Source organism: Lissotriton helveticus, chromosome 2_2, assembly GCF_964261635.1.
Source record: "Lissotriton helveticus chromosome 2_2, aLisHel1.1, whole genome shotgun sequence".
Classification (NCBI taxonomy): Eukaryota; Metazoa; Chordata; class Amphibia; order Caudata; family Salamandridae; genus Lissotriton; species Lissotriton helveticus.
This window is the reverse complement of record NC_136060.1, coordinates 11,362,987-11,381,732: the sequence shown is the minus strand read 5'-3', so window position 1 is coordinate 11,381,732 and position 18,746 is coordinate 11,362,987.

Here is an 18,746-nt window from a genome sequence, read left to right as displayed (position 1 = left end):
ACAGACACGCTATTCCTTTCACAGGAAGAACACCACGGGTGTCCTTGCTGCTTCCATCAAGGAAACCCAAATCAACCCCATCATGATTCCCATGTTCTGCTATTCACAGACTCCTCCGTTATCCTCCTTACCCCTTCACAGTTCCCTCTCGTTCTCCTCGTCCATTCTGCATTTCCTGCACCGGGAACTTCCTTATCCATATTAACAAGAACATTAACACTTCTGCTGCCAGAAACAGGTTTGTCATCGGTCAGCCCATCCAATTAACTGTGTCTAATATATCAGTGACTGCAGATGAGAGACACACAAACGGAATCGTGTTCATGGGTATTATCACCCAACTGTTGCATTTGTCTATGTCCATGGAGGGGAGCATTTCAGAGTGTGAACCATTCATCCAGCAGATTGTTCTGAGATGTCTTCCTGTCCAGATAGGTCAGTCCACCACACAGTGCCTTGATGGATCAAGAGAAGAGGGCTGGTAATGATAAGCAGGGAGGGAAAGGCAAAGAAATGAGGAACTCTGAAAATCAGTGAATGATTTGGTGATAACAACATGAGGGGTTTGAGGGCAGAGTTCCGTGAAAAAGTGCGGGTTAGAAGATGGCACATCAAGACACACATGCAAAAGTGAGATGCTCGATGAACAGCAAAGCAAAGATTAAAAGATGCAAACAAGTTCGAAGATCAAAGGTCCAATAAGGGATGGATGGAGTGTGGACCTGAGCAAGGTATTCAAAGGTGTCTCCGACAGCCACGCCTGGATAATGCATACATCTCTGGCATCAGTTTACAGGCTGGATGCGTGCAATGCACCATGTCAGGAGTATCACACCGACTGTACATATAACCACAACAATAACTCAGATAATTTATAATAAACAACATCACAATCCAGACTCTTCATCATAGGGTTTGATAAGTGAAGTTAGAAAATAAAGTCTTTGTATTGAACTTGCATAGAGAAAACACCCAGGGAAAGTTTTGACAGAGACACAAAGGCAAAATGAAACAGTAGACATAGCGGATTTGCTAATCCGCATTTGTAAATAGTGAGTGCACTCTAGTGAACTATTTCGGATATTTTTAACATCAGTGGGCTCCGACAATGTCATGTGGTAATGCCTCTGCTCACAAGCATCTTCCTGAACTCTCTGGGCCGGTAGTCTAAGTAAGAGAAGCTGTTCTAGTTAGCACAGGTAAAGCACATCATTGCAATTAAGCCCTCAAACGTCGATCAAACTAAAAGCAGGACTGCAGGAATTATGTACCACTTCACATCTTTGGGTTCAAATGTTACTGACTGCATTCTAGGATTTCTAATAGCAATGTCTAGCTAGTATACTAGCAACAGAAGTAGTTTGCCCCGAGGGTCACTGTAAACTGATTCGCATATAATGTCTTTCACCTCATTAGTGAATCAATCTGAAAAGCTCATCATCAGGCAAGAAATCATCAGATTAGTGTGTAAATAATATCTCTGATGGCTGTTTCTGTTTCATGTCTGCATACAATTAGTCTCAAGAAGAAGTTGTCAGGAACGATTAAGCGGTCCCGGTGACATGATGTCAGCTCGCATGGGCCCTCTGCAGTGGCCTTTCCACTTCTGGTACTAATGTCACCATGACGTTCGCTTTCAGATCCATTTTCGATGGTGATTTAGAAACTCGCTTAGTTCTGACAGCTTTTTGCTGCTCTTTTTTAGTGCCCAAGTTAAAAGGTGCAAATGGTGCCTGTACTTAAGTATTCACACAAGGAAAAAGGCTCATGAATCTCCCTAAAAACTGTGTCAATAGTACAGTTAAAGAACATCACAACATTAATTGGCGTAAACGGGCAACCAGTCAAAGTTCAGTTAGATCAGATGATCACCCTCGTAAAAGAATATGTTTACTACTGAGCGAGTTCCCTGTTAGTGTTTCCTGCTGGAGGACTCGCAGAAGACATTTGGGGGCATATTACCAAGGAATAGCGATATTTATCGCAAAATGCGCTTAGCGCATTTTTTTTATCACTTCCTATCGCTGGATATGTTAGCGGAGAAAACATGCTATTAGCAACGTTTTTCTCCATTGTGCTAAAATATCCAGCGATAGCTGCGAAATGCGGGAATATCGCTGAAAATACAGCGATATTCATGCATTAGCGATGAAATTCTCTTAGCCATGTTATCCACCTCCCATTGGATAACATGGCTAAGAACTAGTCTAGGCAGGTGTTAGTATTTGGAGATATTCGCGCTTAGCACGAATATTTCCATTGCTACGCCTGCCTTGCTAATAGGCGATAGCGACGTTAGCGACTGCTTTCAGTCGCTAACTGGTTAGGTACGCCCACTTTGCATGTCGTTAGCGATAAATATCGCTGACATGCAAAGTGGGCCCCAAACCGCTCGCTATCACCTAAAAGCTGTCGCTAACTGATGTTAGCGACAGCGATAGAATTATCACCGCTTAGCGGCTGAAAACGGCAGCTAAAGCGGCGATAATTGCCTATCGCCCTGCTTGATAATATGCCCCTTACACTTTCCATGCAGCTATGTTTCATTACAGTTCAATAATTTTCAATCACGCTAGAGCTGAGGAGCCCTTGTGAATTAAAATGCTGTCTTCATTATTGAACAATAAGCCATGTAAAAGGAAAATATGTTTAAAGAAAGGTGACAAAAGCTGCATTTCTAGCCGCTGAACACAACATCACTTTAATAGCACCACCCCTCGCTTTCAGTTGTGGAATGACAGCAACATGAAACTACAGGTGCTTGATTTCAGTTTCTGCTACTGCTACTCATTTAAATAAATTTACTGTCTGCACAAACAAGCATATTTGTAGCCTGAGAAGCTGGCAAGAACTGCTGGTGCCCCTGCCGACTCAGGTGTCTGTCCCATCTTATTTAGAACTAGCTGGGCTGGTGGTTATTTTTCTCCTATGTAGGTGCTGTCCACATGGCAGCTGCAGGTTCGTTAAAAGAATGAAAATATGCCACCTTGCTTGCCAAGCCCTGGAGGCATGACAGATCTGTCACCACTTTATTTGTTTGCCAAAGTCAAATCTTGTAAATGGCTGAATGTTTTTGGAAAACAAAAACGCAATGTTCCTGATGCACTGGGAGTTGTCCTCCAGCAATTGGCGTACACACAGGCCCTATTTACTAAGATGTGTCAATCAATCAACCAATCAATCGATCAATCAATCAATCTGGCTTTGTATGGTGTAGCTAATCACCCGGGAGGGTATCCAGGCACTGAGAAAACTGCTGCAATGGGCTCAGTTGAACATCCTTGTCTTGAGTCCTTTTCTGAACTCCAGCAGAGGTGATAAGGTCCGTAGGTGAAGTGGTAGGCTCTTCCAGGAGAGATAGAAGCTGGAAGCGTCCTTCACTGTTTCTGCGGAGGATGCATGGGGTGTGGGTGAGGCAGACGTTGGTGAATGGCAGATATCTGAGGGAAGGTGGAAGTTCAGTCGGCGGTTGATGAATGCTGGTCCCTGCTTGTGGAGGGCTTTGAAGGTGTGGATCAACATCTTGAATTGGCAAGAGTAGAGAGAGAGGGCTAGTTTTGTAAAGCAGTCCCTCGTGCAGTTCAATGTAAGCACAATACACTCAAAACAAAGAATAGCATTAGATGAGAGATGTCTACTCCACTGGTCTGATCCAAAACATGATTGGCAATGTCTGAAGCCAGTGGCTGGAAGAGGCTGATCAGAAAGAGTAAATGACTGAAAGGTGTAGACTCAAAACACATTCTATGTATATTCTTACTGATAGGTGTGTATGACAGATGAGCTGTCAAAATCCAAACATAAAAAAGTCCCATTGAAATTATGTATATGCTCGCCTGCATCACTAGGTATCCTCACATGTGTACCGTGACACTATGGTGGCCCCAGCTTGATGACTTATGCACACATGCATTACCAAAAATGCTCATGCATACTTCATGGCAAAGAGACTATTTTGGCTTTTGAGTCCAGTGTGATGATTCAAGCGCATGCATGTATCATGATACAATGATCATTTTCTTAAATTTACTGTTCCAAGATGGCAAACACCCATCTTGGATCAACAAATTAAAAAATAAGAAATTGTAGCTGCCAAGCTTTCCTAAATATAGGGAAATGCAGCATCAGAAGAGCAATGGAGGAGGAGAACAAATAGGGTAATCAAAGTCAACATCAACAATGAGCAAGAAAGACAGGGGGGGAAGCAGGAAACCAATGGACGATCCAAAGGGAGAGTTAAATAAAGAGAAGCAAAGTGGGACAGGAATGGAGGGGGACGCAAGGGATGAGCTAGGGAATGGAATAGAAAAATGGACAACAGGAGCAGAGGCACAAGGGAGAGAGAGACAGAAAACACATGCCCTCCTATGGAGTGCTGAAAGGGAAAGTAAATGGTAATAAGTAGTTCCATGAATGTAAGCCATAGAAAAATACAAGGCATGATATCAAAAGAATGATAAAGAAGTTGTATGGTAAGAGAGGGACATAAAGATGAAAGAAAGCCATCAAAGAAGATGCAAACCACTGAGAATTACAAGAGTTCCAATCAAAGAAGAGAAAAGGGCTAACATAAAGGCCACTGCAAGTATAGGTATTTTGAAAAATAGTTCTTTCATCGGCAGACAGATAAAAGCTACATATGGGGTTGTAATTATAGCTCTGAATGACAATTTAGCATTTGTGTATGGCTTGTATGAGGTGCATGATATCACAATACTCAGGAAAGTCACAGAACAGTTAGGTCAGACTATCATTAAAAGCACCAATAACACCGCCTCACGTGCATACCCCTAAGAGGAAGTAGGTAATAAAACTAGGATTAGAGCACAGATGGTTTTAAATAATGTTCAAGATCATGATGAAATTGTTAAAAAGGGCAAGTGACCAACACAAAACTCTCTCTTACTCCATTAGCAATTGAAATGTCTTCTATAAACTCTCTTTAATAGATAATCCAGACCTAAGCATACTTACAACAAGAAGGCGTGCTACACCAGCCTAGTTTGCATCCCTGATGATCTCAATGGATTATAGTATACTGCCTGGTGTTGTGATGGTGGGATAAGCATCTCCCATGGCTCTTTACTCATCTATGTAAAGGAGGCAATATGTGCTGATGGGCAAGAGAAGACCTGTGGAGTCACAGCCTAACACTTACTGCAGAGAAACTCATCAATGGAGAAAAACACTTTGATAACCTAGTTATGAAGCACACTGCTCGGTAAAAGGTACACTATTATTAAGTTTAAAGAAAACAAACAGTTTAAAATTGTCCTGACAATTATGCCCCCTATTGGCCCGATTGAGCTTACACGGGAAACATCCTTTACACCGCGGATGTTTCAACGCGGTGCTGTTACGACGCGTCCTTTACAACGCAAGTCGTAACCACGACTTGCGCTGGATGGCGCTACAGGATTAAGAATAGTTAATTTACTATTCCAACACCTTCCCTAGTGTCCACGGGGACTGGTGTTAGAATAGTAAATTAAAATATTCTCGATCCGCGCCCCCCCAACGCAAGTCGTTGTCACGACTTGCGTTGTAAAAAACGCGTTGTAACAGCACGCGTTGTGACGGTACGCGTCGTATCGTCGTACATCCAGCTTACACCAACTGAGCCATGAAGCACTTTGTGAAATTAAAGTTTGGGCTGGTCATACGATGGGGTCTTGAGGTTTTTGGTGTAATCTCCCCCATGAAAGAGAAAATGAAGGGCCCAACTGATACCTTGTATTTTTCTTTTTTGGATGATAATTTTGGGAAAGATATGCTAGCAAAACAATAGTATACATTGGGGAACATAGCGAATGTCCTACCCTTCCGGGGTGACACACAGCACAAGAGGCGCGAGGTCAAGATCTTACAGTGCACTCAGGTCGTACGGAAGATGTGATGGCAATAGGATCAGAGAAAACAACTGGAAGTACAACTCCATTATTATGAGGGTATCAAAGGGCACATATCTGCATCGTGGCAGAAGAAAAAAGAAAGGCAGGGGGTAACGTGTACATGTTTCCCGTGAGGCAAGTCGCCAGTAATGGCGCCCTTCATAGGTCATGGGCGATATAGGAGTGTATGAGGGAGGGCCAATACTATTGGGTTGTATTACCCATCCGAGGTCCAATGGGGAGAGGGGCAGAGGGGAGAGAGATAGGGAGGTAAAGAAGAAAAGGAGGGAAGGGTATCCCTAACAGGGGCTGGAGGTAGAATTGGAGGCTGCTTGATCATCCTCCAAGCAGGTACTTATGCCCGGGTGTCCTGTCACAACTGCTCGAGTGGGCATAGCACTGTGCTTTGGTGTGTCACCCCCTAGGTTCAGGAAGGAGCGCAAAATGGATTCAAACACATTCTCTTGATCCTGACGTTGGTACACAACTCCCTCATATGACGCTACTGTATGCATTTTTGCCAACCACTCGTCATGTGTGGATAGGTGAGGCGAGTACCACTTGCGCAAAATACGAAGCTTCGCCAAGGTCAAGGATGTCAATAGCCGTCGTCGTTAATGTGTTGAGAGGTCACACAGCATAGTATAGGGTTTTAGAAATTGTATTGTATTGTATTTATTGCTTATTAAGCGCGGCTGCCACCCAAAGGGTATCCTGGCTCTGAGACCACATCATTCCTACAGGTAGACCACAATTACATTGCTCTGGGAAACAGAAAGGTCTTGAGATACTTTTTAAAAGAGGTGAGATCTTGTCTACTCCTCAGCGTCAGCGGGAGGGTGTTCCAAAGTGTGGCGGCTGTGAAGCTAAAAGCACGGCCACCGATCCTCACTCTGTTGATCCTAGGGACCGTCACTAGGAACGCGGAGGAGGATCTCAGAAGTCTGGCAGCGTGATACCAGGAAAATGGGGAGGGTAGTGCAAAAATAAGACCAAGGAATGGCCTATGTGAGTCCAGAGGCGAGAGAAGTCCAGGGCAGGCAATCACACTGGATGTGTGTGATGTCACAGTGCAGTTTTGCACATCTCCAGCATCATATGTATTGAAGGAGGTCACAATTTTCTGGGGGGTCCAGTACCCAATGTGTATTGTTTTGAAGAGGCCCACGCCTCCAGTGTTCCTCTGTCCAGTGTGGTATTACCCCCTCCCAGTCCTCATTAGTATAATGCACTTGCAGAGTGTCTTGCCAGCATGTGCGAAGGTAGGACAGTATGGGACGGGAGTGAAGGTGCTGGAATATTAAGTTATAAAGTCCTGATATCACCCTTTTTAACATACCCCAAGTTGCCAGATAATGTTGTATGGAAGAGACAAGAATACTCCATGGCCTGGGTCCTAGTATACTATGTAGGCAATGTTGCAGTTGAGTATAGCACCAGAATTGTGACAGGGGAAGATGGAATTCTGTCTGTAGGGAGGTGAAGGCCTTCAGTTCCCCTTCTTGGATGATATCCTTTAGCAACTGAAGGGGACATGCATCTAGCATTTTTGTATTCTCAAACGGGACGATTCGAACACAAAACATGCTTTTCAGATGCAGCAAACCCTATTTTGCGATTCAGTAACCTGTTACCGAATTGCAAAATGGGTTTACGATTTGCCATTAGGAAGGTGCGTGTTTAGGGCATCCCTTCCCAATACTGAATTGCATCTTAATGTAGCAATGTTTTGTGACCGATATACGGTCGCAAAACAATCACATTCTGTCACCTGCTTTAAGTAGGTGGTAACTCATTCGCAAATGGGAAGGGTTCCCCAAGGGACCCCTTTCCCTTTGTGAATGTTTGTTACAGCATTTTTTAAGAGCAGGCAGTGATCCCACGGACCACTGCCTACTCTTAAAAAATAAAACGAAAGCTTCATTTTTGTTTTAGAAACGCATCCCATTTTCCTTTAATGAAAAGAAGCTGCATTAAAAAAAAAATCTTTATTGAATTCCAATCACAGACATGGTGGTCTGCTGACCTGTGATTTTTGCGATTCCTAGAGGGTCGTAAATTGCGACCTATCTCATTAATATTCATGAGGTAAGTCATTTGCGATCCCCTAGGAATTACAAAAAGTGTTCAACACACTTTCATGCATGCCGTTTTGTGATTTCCTAGTTGCGAGTTGCAAGGATTTGTAATTGGGAAATTGCAAAACGTTTTTTTCATACTTCTGACCCTGAATCCCCACTGTGTCCTAGTCTTTCCACAGTAATGTGCGACCGGCCACCCGGATGCCCGTGCTATTCCAGAGAGGGTTTGTAAGATGCAGTCGGGGTGACTATGCAGTAGTTTATAAAAAGAGTTCTAGAGCCTTACTATTGTGTGCAATATAGGACTGGAGGTCATTGATGTTGTTGATTTATGTCGATTGATGATAGCCAGGCCGAGCCAATATTGATCATTGCACGTTCCAGGTTATCCCAGAACAGGTGTTCAGGGGACCTTGGGTCCATGTATAGATACATTCCCTGTTGGGGTATTCGAAGTAGTACTTCAGTGGCACAATTAACTTACAATAACACAAAATTCACCAACCTCTATTCAGACCTTTCTGCTCTCCTACATTTTTTTCTTGGAGATATTCATCACTTGTGTGGAGGTCTCCCCACTCATGCAGGTAGGTATACATTTTTCTAGGAAGTGTAGGTAGGACAAGTATGAAGTGGGTGGACAATAGAAATAATTATTACTAAATGAGTGCAGTTTAAGAAAATTAAAGGAACGATTTACAAAGGGTCATGCAAATACGAAATGATACCCACAAAATGTAAGAAAACTACTATTCACAAAATTCACTTCCAATTCGAGTACTGCTCAAGTAGAGATTTAATCCAGACAAGTCAAGGAGTATGGCAAGAACTAACATGGCAAACTGGCTGCATTTGGCAACCACACACCGCAAACTACTTGTATTGTCAACATTGTCACACATTGTCAAAGAAAGCAGTGGAGGGAGTACATTTTGAAAAACTGGAAACGTAGTCATTTTTGTGGCTTTATTATTTAAAAAATAATATGTATAATATATTTTTTTTAACCTATAAATATTTATTACAATTTTACATTAGACATTTGTTATAAAATATACTACAACTTGGCTCCCAACACAAAGCCCTCACCTACTAATACGAGGGGCAAGGAAGTGATCACTTCAGACTCTACCACCCACCTGCAGGTGACTTCATTACAAAACCAACCATTGACATGTAGGTTAGCTACATCAAAACTGAACTCACCCGTACCCAAATACCTTTTAGGTTCCCAATATCTGTGAATTTCTTTGTAGTTTTAACACTCATTTTGAGGAACAATTATTTGAGGAGGATACAAAGAGTTTAAAGGCAAAGGATTAACATCTTTTGCATATCCAAGTTAGCATTCATTGCCACATACCACATATCCCCTGAGGTGATCCTAGACATGGTTGCAGACTGGGCGCAGTAGTTAGAATCGCCTACAGCCTGCTCCCAGACAATCTCTCCCTATGTCAAAATACTGCGTGCACTCATTTCATTGCCACTGAGTCCTTCCAGAGGGAAACTTGTGACAAAGTAGGAATCTTACAGGTAAGCAAATATTAGTGCTTGCAGCAGTGACTGAGATGCATCAGCTTACTGTCATGTCACAGTTTTGTGATTTAGTATATATTCATTTGTACTTTTTAGAGGAATTTTGGACGGTTCAGTTTGTGGGACATTTGCGAGTTCTTTGAACGCGGGCAGGGAAGGCCTGTCTGCCCGAGCCGGCATGAGTTTTTTTTTGTTTTTTTAATTCGTTTTTTTTCTTCAGGTCTATACATGACTCCCTTTTTCCCTGGTCCAGTGGAGGAACTCCCACCAAGACTACCACATAGGGGGCTGATTCTGGAGGGAGATCTATATTGGGTAGGGAGGCTGCACTATGTGCAAGGGACAACTTGGGCAGCGTCTGATGTTCAACCGCAGATCTACTACCATCTGCCTGTTGTGGCCTATCCTTCTCGGCTATATTTTCAGCCCCTATCGAGTTAGTAGTTAGAGGTGCATCACAGGGCACCGGAGGGTCTTTCTGTACAGTACTATCACTTCCTTTTAATAAACCAGCAGTATTAGTGTCAACAATACATTGTCCTGTTGTATTTTTCTGCATGCAATTTGGAGCACTGTTCTGGTTTCCCACCTGTGTCTGAGCTGATGCAAGTGAAAGTTCAAGGCACACCAATCTATTCTCAATCGAATCCAACCGATCGTATATTGGATGACATATCTTTTTAACAGTACCTTCCAGTCTTTTCCAGAACGACGGGCCCAAATCAACTAGTGCATCGTCCCCCACACTCTTATGATGACTTGCCCCCTCTTTAGCAAGTGATGACGATTGCGTGGGACTAGTGAATGTCCTAACGGTAGAGTCCTCATTAGGCACAGTCATTTTGCCAATTTTTGCTTTTCTCCCCCCTGCTTGCATTTGTGCCCCGGTACGTTTCTTTTTTGCTGTCTCCCCCGTCATCTGCTGAACAGATCCCGTTTTGGCATGACAAGCTGATCGAGTCTTAATATTAGGAGAAAGTAGTCTCCTTGCAATATTGTAGATACCCGTGCCCCTAGAGGAGTTAGTGCTTGTATCCAAAATAACCACTGGCTGTGATGAATGGCTTCTCTCCTCCACCCCCGAAGGAGACAGCATGTCCTGGGTATCGACCTGCTTGTAAACTGGTGACTTAGCCCTCGCCAGATTTCCCATTGAGGATCTCTTATCAAAGGGGGTATCAAGAGATAGTCTCTGTTCTGTGAGTTCTATATCCTTGGCCAAAGCTGTTGATACTCTAACGAGAAAGTTATCTAAGGTGCCCATTAGCGATCCTCCAGTGGATTTTCTACCATTCCCCCCGAAGATTGGTGAAGTTACCATGCTTGCTAGAAGCGAGTCTGCCACTTTCTACTCCGATATCACAGTTACAACCCAATACAAATATAGCACACCGAGACTAGGATACTATAACTCACTAACCTTGGTTGCTGAGGCTGATGTTAGGGAGGTGGTCCGTCCCATCCTTGTACGTGCTGGAACGGGCTTAAACGGGCCCGCCCGGCGCGTCCCGCGCAGCGGTGGGCGTGAATAAATTTATATACACAGGAAGAGGGTGGTCGGGAAGAGGCACACAGCATTGAGACCTAGAGGGCAGCTGGTCCTCGCAGTCCCAACCCAGATTCAACCCGCAGGTAAAGCGCCAAGGAACAGCCCGCAGTTACACCAACAGTCCACTGCTACGAGCGGCACCCGCGGAGCAGGGCCGCGAGCAGTATTTGGAGAGCAGGCGGGAGGAGGGTGGGCGGAAAGACGCACGCAGCGTTGAGGTCTAGAGGGCTGCTGGTCCTCGCAGTCCCAACCCGGATTCAACCCGCAGGTAAAGTGCCAAGGAACAGCCCGCAGTTACACCAACAGTCCACTGCTACAAGCGGCATGAGATTTAAACATGCTCCCGCTGGATGGGATCATCTCTTATGTTTCTCTTTCCACACTCCTGCTGGCATGGAATAGACATTGCTCCTGCTTGGAGGGGCATGCAAAGACAGATGCTCAGTCCAGCTCGGAGCAATGGCAACTCCTGCACTATACAGGAGCCGACTGTGGCCACGGGGGCCCTAGGACTCCCTCCAAAGCCCCCAATTTGCGGTTTGTGGCTGCCCTGATTAGGCACCGGGCCACCCAGGTATGGCGATGGAGGATAGGGTCCCTGGGGCATGAGAAGGCTTGGGGAAGAGGGCACACGCCCTCACCTTTTTTATTGCTTTTAACCCCAGAGAATGAGGTCCTGAGGGCTTATTGAGTCTCGTGAAGGGGCCCCGCATAGCCACCTTCTCTTTTTAATGCATTTGAACACAGGGAATGTGGTCCTTATGGCCACAGGGAGGATGCCTCAGTGAGGGAGACCGCGAGGCCCTCTTCCCCTTAACTATCAGAATAATCCACATAGAATGGGACCTTTTCAGGCTCAGAGGGGCATCACGCCCCCTCCCCTCTAATAAAATATAGCCAGGTGTTCTTGCGCCTTTTTGTTCTTGGGGAGGGGCGGCATGTGCTCCCTTCTCCTCTTGTATAAGTATGTGGGACAGGGGGATGGGGTACTCAGGGCCTCTTAAGGCAAGGCTCAGGAGAGGGGTGATGTGGCCCCTCACCTATAATCAAAATATGGACCTGATGAATGGGGTCCTCTGGGCCTTTTAAGGCTTGGGGAGGGGGAGCTACACACACTCTTCCCCTATAATTAAAAAAGGTCCCAGGGATAGAGTTCTCTGGCCTATTTGGGCTTGGAAAGGGGGTTCACATGCAGCTACCCTATAATTAAAGTGTGGTCGCGGGAGAATGAGATCCCTCGGGCCCATTTGGGCAGGGGGTGAGGGGGGGGGGGCTTGGGGATGAGGACCACATGACCCCCTCTCCTAATAATATATTTTTGACTTTGGGGGATGTGATCCCCAGGGCTAATAGAGGCTTGGGGGAGGAACTGTGCACTCTCCCTCCCCTTTTTAAAAACAAAGGGCCTCAGGGTCTATAGGGCCAATAGTGGCTTAAGTAGGGGGCTGCACAACACACTACCCTAGTGGGGATTTGGCTGCTCACAGGGATAATTGGATGGAGGGCCCTGGTGCAGGCCAGGCCATGTGGCCAATCTCACACCTCACACTGCCAAAGGCTGTGCTTAGCATGGAGTTGCTTGACTGCAAAGATTTGGACGAAGATACTGACAGCAGGCCCCCTGCTACTGGGTGTTTACAAAACACATGTTTCTAATGCAGCATAGGTGTGTAGTTGTATTGAACACCTTATAAATCTTTGTATCCAGGATTAACTCTGTGCAGGTGACAGTTGACGACTTATGTCCAGTATGTTCCACTCAGTAATTAGACTGAATCATCTGAGCATGACAATCTCTGCATAAGATAGAAGACTGTGTGCATCAGGTACTTACCTATGTACATGAGCTTGACAAGCTTCAGAAAAACGGTACCGTTTTCACCACAGGATGAAGGCTGCAGGTAGTATGACTTTTAGGACCTTCAGTTCATGGCTATGTTAAATGAATAATGTCTCTTTGGACAATGTTTGCATAGAGTGAACACTGTTCTTAGTAAATACCTTTTAATACTCTATGGTCTATTTCACATCAGAGTTTACCTGTCTACAAACATTGGGGAACAAAGTAAATTCTATCTATAGTGTAAACATTGTTTACAGTGCCCACTTGTCTTCTCATGTCCTCTTCTTTTATATATTTATTGGTAATTGGACAGGCTCCTGAATGCCGATTGTACCTGGCTAAAAATTGGTCCACTGCTCCTGTCTTTTGTATACCAAAATCTGATCACTCTTTGTTAGACTTGGCATCTTTTGGTGTGTTTCCCATGAGTTTTTGCTTTCTGACCTCAGTGATAAAGTGCAAGGGCTCCTGTGGTAAATTGTGTAATGGATTGGTGTTTCCATGATTGGCTATTTAATTTACTTGTTAGTCCCTAGTAAAGTGCACTGAGTGTTCCAGGGACTGTGAATCAAATGCTATTAGTGGGCCTGCAGCACTGATTGTGCAACCCCCGTGAGTAGCCCTGAAAAGGTAACTCAGACCCGCCATTGCGGAGTCTGCGCACAGTTTGTAACTGCCATGTCAACTTGGCCAGTGCACCCACTTGCCAGTCCCTCACCTTCCCTTTTCTTACATGTCAGCCACCCCTAAGGTAGGCCCAAGGTACCCCAGTTGGCCGGGTGCAGTGTATGTGAAAGGTAGGACATGCCCTGGTGTGTGTGGCATGTCCTAATAGCAAATTTCTGCCACTTTTGTTTTTCACCATTGCAAGGTTACCTGTCCCCATATGACAGAATGGGGAGTTTGTTTATCACATCTTATAAACATAACTGGCCCGGGGAACTAGGTAGGAAAATAAAGTTTAGTATGCCTGATTTCAGAATCTAAAGATGCATCTTTTCGTGAAGGTGATTTTTACATTCTGTGTTTGAAAATACCTATTTTAGAAAGTAGGTATTTTCTTGCTCAGTCATCCCATGTGCATCTTCTGGAATGTGGATTGCCTGTCTGAATTTTGGATGACAGAAGGCTGGGGAGCAGGAGTGGCTCCAGATAGTGTAGGTGGGTCAGGAAAGGGCTGAATAGTCCTGGGCTGCAATTGGGGAAGGGGGAGGAGATTTCCTTGCACCTCAAAGGGCCTGGCTGCTTCTGACCACGCCGTCTCCACCTCCTGCCAGGAAGTCACACCAGAGAAGGCAGAACTGATTCTGGCTGGGCACAGACACTCTCTGCCTCAGAGATCAAAGGATTTTGGGATATCAATATTGGGGCCCAGACCCCTGAACTTTAGAACTCTTTTGGATTAAGAAGACTGCCAAGAAGAAGAGCTGGAGAAGCTGTGAGGAGGGACTACCACTTTACTGTGTGTGTGCTTTACGATGTTGGCCTGTAGTTACTTCTTCAGTCTTGGGCAGTGAAAGGACTGGACTGAACTTTCTGCAACCGACTTTTGTGAGTTTCTCCAAGGGCTTGAGGTAGAGCTTGCCCCCTGTTCAAGAAGTCTCAGGAACAGCAAAGATTTCAAGCTCTTCTGCCCTCAGCACTGGGGACTGTGTGTTTTGTGCTGCAACAGAGGAAAAAGTAACCCAACGCCGTCTACGATGCCGCTACTGACTCCGTGTCCTGAAGGCGCTGCAAAGCGACTCTAGTCTCACCGACGACGCCTGCTGATTCCGCCACCGAGCCGCTACTCGCACCGCGACATGTGGGCACCGCACTCCGCACTGCCTCGCTTCACAACGACACCTTGGTATCCCCGCGGCGACGATTCACGCTAAAATCTACACCACGTCTTGCACGGTGGTTCGAGGGCATCGCTCGTTAAGTTACACAACGCACCACCCTCATCCCGCACCGCAGCCTTGGTCTACCGACGCCGGTCCCATCGGCTCCAGTTTGTCAGCTGACGACAGCGCTTCACCCACGATGACACCACTGATTGCACCGTGACCTGCCAGCACTGCAACGAGCACCGCCTTCATCTCGCACTGCGACCGTGGTCTCACCGATGACACCATCTGACACTGCACCGCGACCTGAGGGCACTGCAAGCTGCACTGCTGCACTTTGCATCGCAGCGCCCGACGCCTGCTGATGCCAGCACTCCTGACTTTAACAGAGGGGAGTTCAACCTGCAACACGTGTGACTTCAAGGGCCCCGACAACTCATGCACCGACCTCCGGAACTGACACCTGCGGACGCCGTGCTTTCAGAAGCTCAACGAGAGGTCACCGGCACCCTGCATTTCTAAAAGGTACTATTTGCGGGTCTTCCCGACACCATAGCTGGCCCGCAACGCCGCAGTCAGCCAGAACTGTTTGGATTTGTTTGCTTACGATGCTGTGATAGACCCTGACGGAGCTATCGACATCAAGGAACTATGTTTCAAGCATATTTTAATAATGGAAGATTTTTAAGTACTGTGTTGTGGATTTTTCATCGTTTTTGGTCTTGTCTTAAATATATAAAAATATTGGATATTTTTCTAAACTGGTGTGGTGTCCTTTTGTAGTGCTTGCACTGTATTACTGTTGGTTATGTGCAAATGCTTTACACACTGCCTTTAAGATAAACCTAACTGCTCGTGTCAAGCTACCAAAGGGGTGAGCAGGGGTTATTTTAAGAGTGTAACTCCCTAATCCTGACTAGAGTGGTGGTCTCTGCCCGACTTTGGAACATGCCCTAGCCGACCCAAAATCCCGTTTTTAACACTCTTTAAACAAAAAGAGGCTGGCACACTCTGTTTGGTACATCAAAATAGTTTATTGTGGCAGAGAAGGTGGACCCATCCATGTGTTGCGGCTTCCACTGAAACCTTGGTGACAATAAGTGATGCCATCTTAGAGTACATATTGCTTCCCACCATTTGGATGGTTTTCACCTGCTCAGTTTTTCCAATCTTTTAAGTTTCTCACCCAATTCAAGCTCTTTGCTGGTAATGGTTGTTAGACCAACTCCCCTGGGGAGTATTCTTAAAAATAGTACTTGTGCTGCTGCCCTCCTTTCAGCATCAACCATATGCTATGTTGTGTATAAGATAGTACAGTAAATCTTAATGTTATAAACTCACAAAATTACTGTGTCCCCCTCCCTGACAATGACTGATTTTCCTTTCTGCTTTATTTAGAACTAAGTGGACTAAGTCACCCAATCGTAGTCACCTGTCCATGTATGATGCTGTCCCAATTTGAGGTTATTTGCAGGACCCTTAATGGTTCTGCAGAGACATGAGACACCCTCCGAAACCCAAACCGCTGAGACAGGAGTAAACATTAGTCCTGCGGCCAGCAAATGTCTCCTGCCCTGTGGTTAAAAAATCAGATGGTGATCACCTTTGAAGTCATACACCAATGAAGTCCTGTGGGTGCTCATACTTGGGCTGCTGTAAAAGATACTTGAGTCAATAGTGAGATGAAAGCAGATCCTCCTTGTGCCTGGGACAGGTATATATATTTATACGTTATAGAAAGCATACCATTGGGGGAACTTCTGCGGTTGAAAAGAATCTGCAGCAGTACTGAGAAATTTGATGAGGGAGCTACTGCAATGATGGAGCGTCTGAGGTCTAGGGGCTATAGTGAGTCAACCCTTTCCAAAGCATTAACCAAAACCAAGGAAAGGTCCAGGGAATCTCTCTTCATGCCTACACCCCCAGAAGCAGGGAACAATGACCAATTTCCCAGGCTGATTATTACCTATAGTCGCTAACAACGGCAAATAAAATCCATCATTAATAGGCACTGGTCCATTTTAAAAACAGACGGTGTGTAATGTCCGAGAGTTTCGGACAGACCCATTGTGACCTTCAAAAAAGCCTACAGCATGCACAGCAAACTAGTCAAGCAAAGTCCAGAGTTGGTCAGTGGCAGTGACTGGCTCACCAGAAAGGGCTTCTACAAATGCAGTTCTTGCCGTGCGTGCAAGTTTGGGCAAAACACCACCCACTATGATAGTCCCTTTTCTAGTACAAAAGTTGCTATTAAGGGCAATTTCAACTGCCGCACGGAGTTTGCTGTGTATGTCCTGACGTGCACCTGCGGTTTGTGCTATGTGGGTAGCACGAGGTCGCAGGTGCACGTCAGGATATTGCAGCATCTCCGTGCTATTGTAAATCATGACTTAGCCAGTGTCTAACCCAGGGTGGTGTGGAGTGCAAAAAAAGATGGATTTAGGCCCAGATCCTTGTACTGGGGTGAATGTATGACATTGTTCTACATTCTGTCCATCATCTGTGTTTTTTGCAATTTTCACCCGAGTGTGCTGGGGATGCTCAGACGTGAGTCCCAGGCTCTCCACACCACTGGAGTCAAGCTATCCAGGCTGATGAAGGCTGATAGCCAGAAACCGGTCCTTGGATGCTTGATTCCGGTCTGGGAAAGACATGGCTTGGTAGTTCGGACTGGACTGTTCCCATGAGGCACAGGGTCAGAGCTGATTTGCATATAGCCAGTGTCTAACCCAGGGTGGTGTGCAGTGCAAAAAAACGATGGATTTAGGCCCAGATCCTTGTACTGGGGTGAATGTATGACATTGTTCTACATTCTGTCCATCATCTGTGTTTTTTGCAATTTTCACCCCGAGTGTGCTGGGGATGCTCAGACGTGAGTCCCAGGCTCTCCACACCACTGGAGTCAAGCTATCCAGGCTGATGAAGGCTGATAGCCAGAAACCGGTCCTTGGATGCTTGATTCCGGTCTGGGAAAGACATGGCTTGGTAGTTTGGACTGGACTGTTCCCATGAGGCACAGGGTCAGAGCTGATTTGCATATAGCCAGTGTCTATCCCAGGGTTGTGTGGAGTGCAAACAAACGATGGATTTAGGCCCAGATCCTTGTACTGGGGTGAATGTATGACATTGTTCTACATTATGTCCATCATCTGTGTTTTTTGCAATTTTCACCCCGAGTGTGCTGGGGATGCTCAGACGTGAGTCCCAGGCTCTCCACACCACTGGAGTCAAGCTATCCAGGCTGATGAAGAGTGATAGCCAGAAACCGGTCCTTGGATGCTTGATTCCGGTCTGGGAAAGACATGGCTTGGTAGTTCGAACTGGACTGTTCCCATGAGGCACAGGGTCAGAGCTGATTTGCATATAGCCAGTGTCTAACCCAGGGTGGTGTGGAGTGCAAAAAAACGATGGATTTAGGCCCAGATCCTTGTACTGGGGTGAATGTATGACATTGTTCTACATTCTGTCCCTCATCTGTGTTTTTTGCAATTTTCACCCCGAGTGTGCTGGGGATGCTCAGACGTGAGTCCCAGGCTCTCCACACCACTGGAGTCAAGCTATCCAGGCTGATGAAGGCTGATAGCCAGAAACCGGTCCTTGGATGCTTGATTCCGGTCTGGGAAAGACATGGCTTGGTAGTTCGGACTGGACTGTTCCCATGAGGCACAGGGTCAGAGCTGATTTGCATATATCCAGTGTCTAACCCAGGGTGGTGTGGAGTTCAAAAAAACGATGGATTTAGGCCCAGATCCTTGTACTGGGGTGAATGTATGACATTGTTCTACATTCTGTCCATCATCTGTGTTTTTTGCAATTTTTACCCCGTGGCACTGCATTTTGATTTAATACACGCCAGGGACCTGACGTGTTTGAGTTATTTTGTCATTGATGCAGTGCCCCCTCTGAGACGGGGTGGTGACAGGGACAAACTGCTAAGAAAGTTGGAGACCCAGTATATCATTGCATTAGACAGCAAACAGCCGTATGGATTAAACGCAACTGAGGATCTTCACA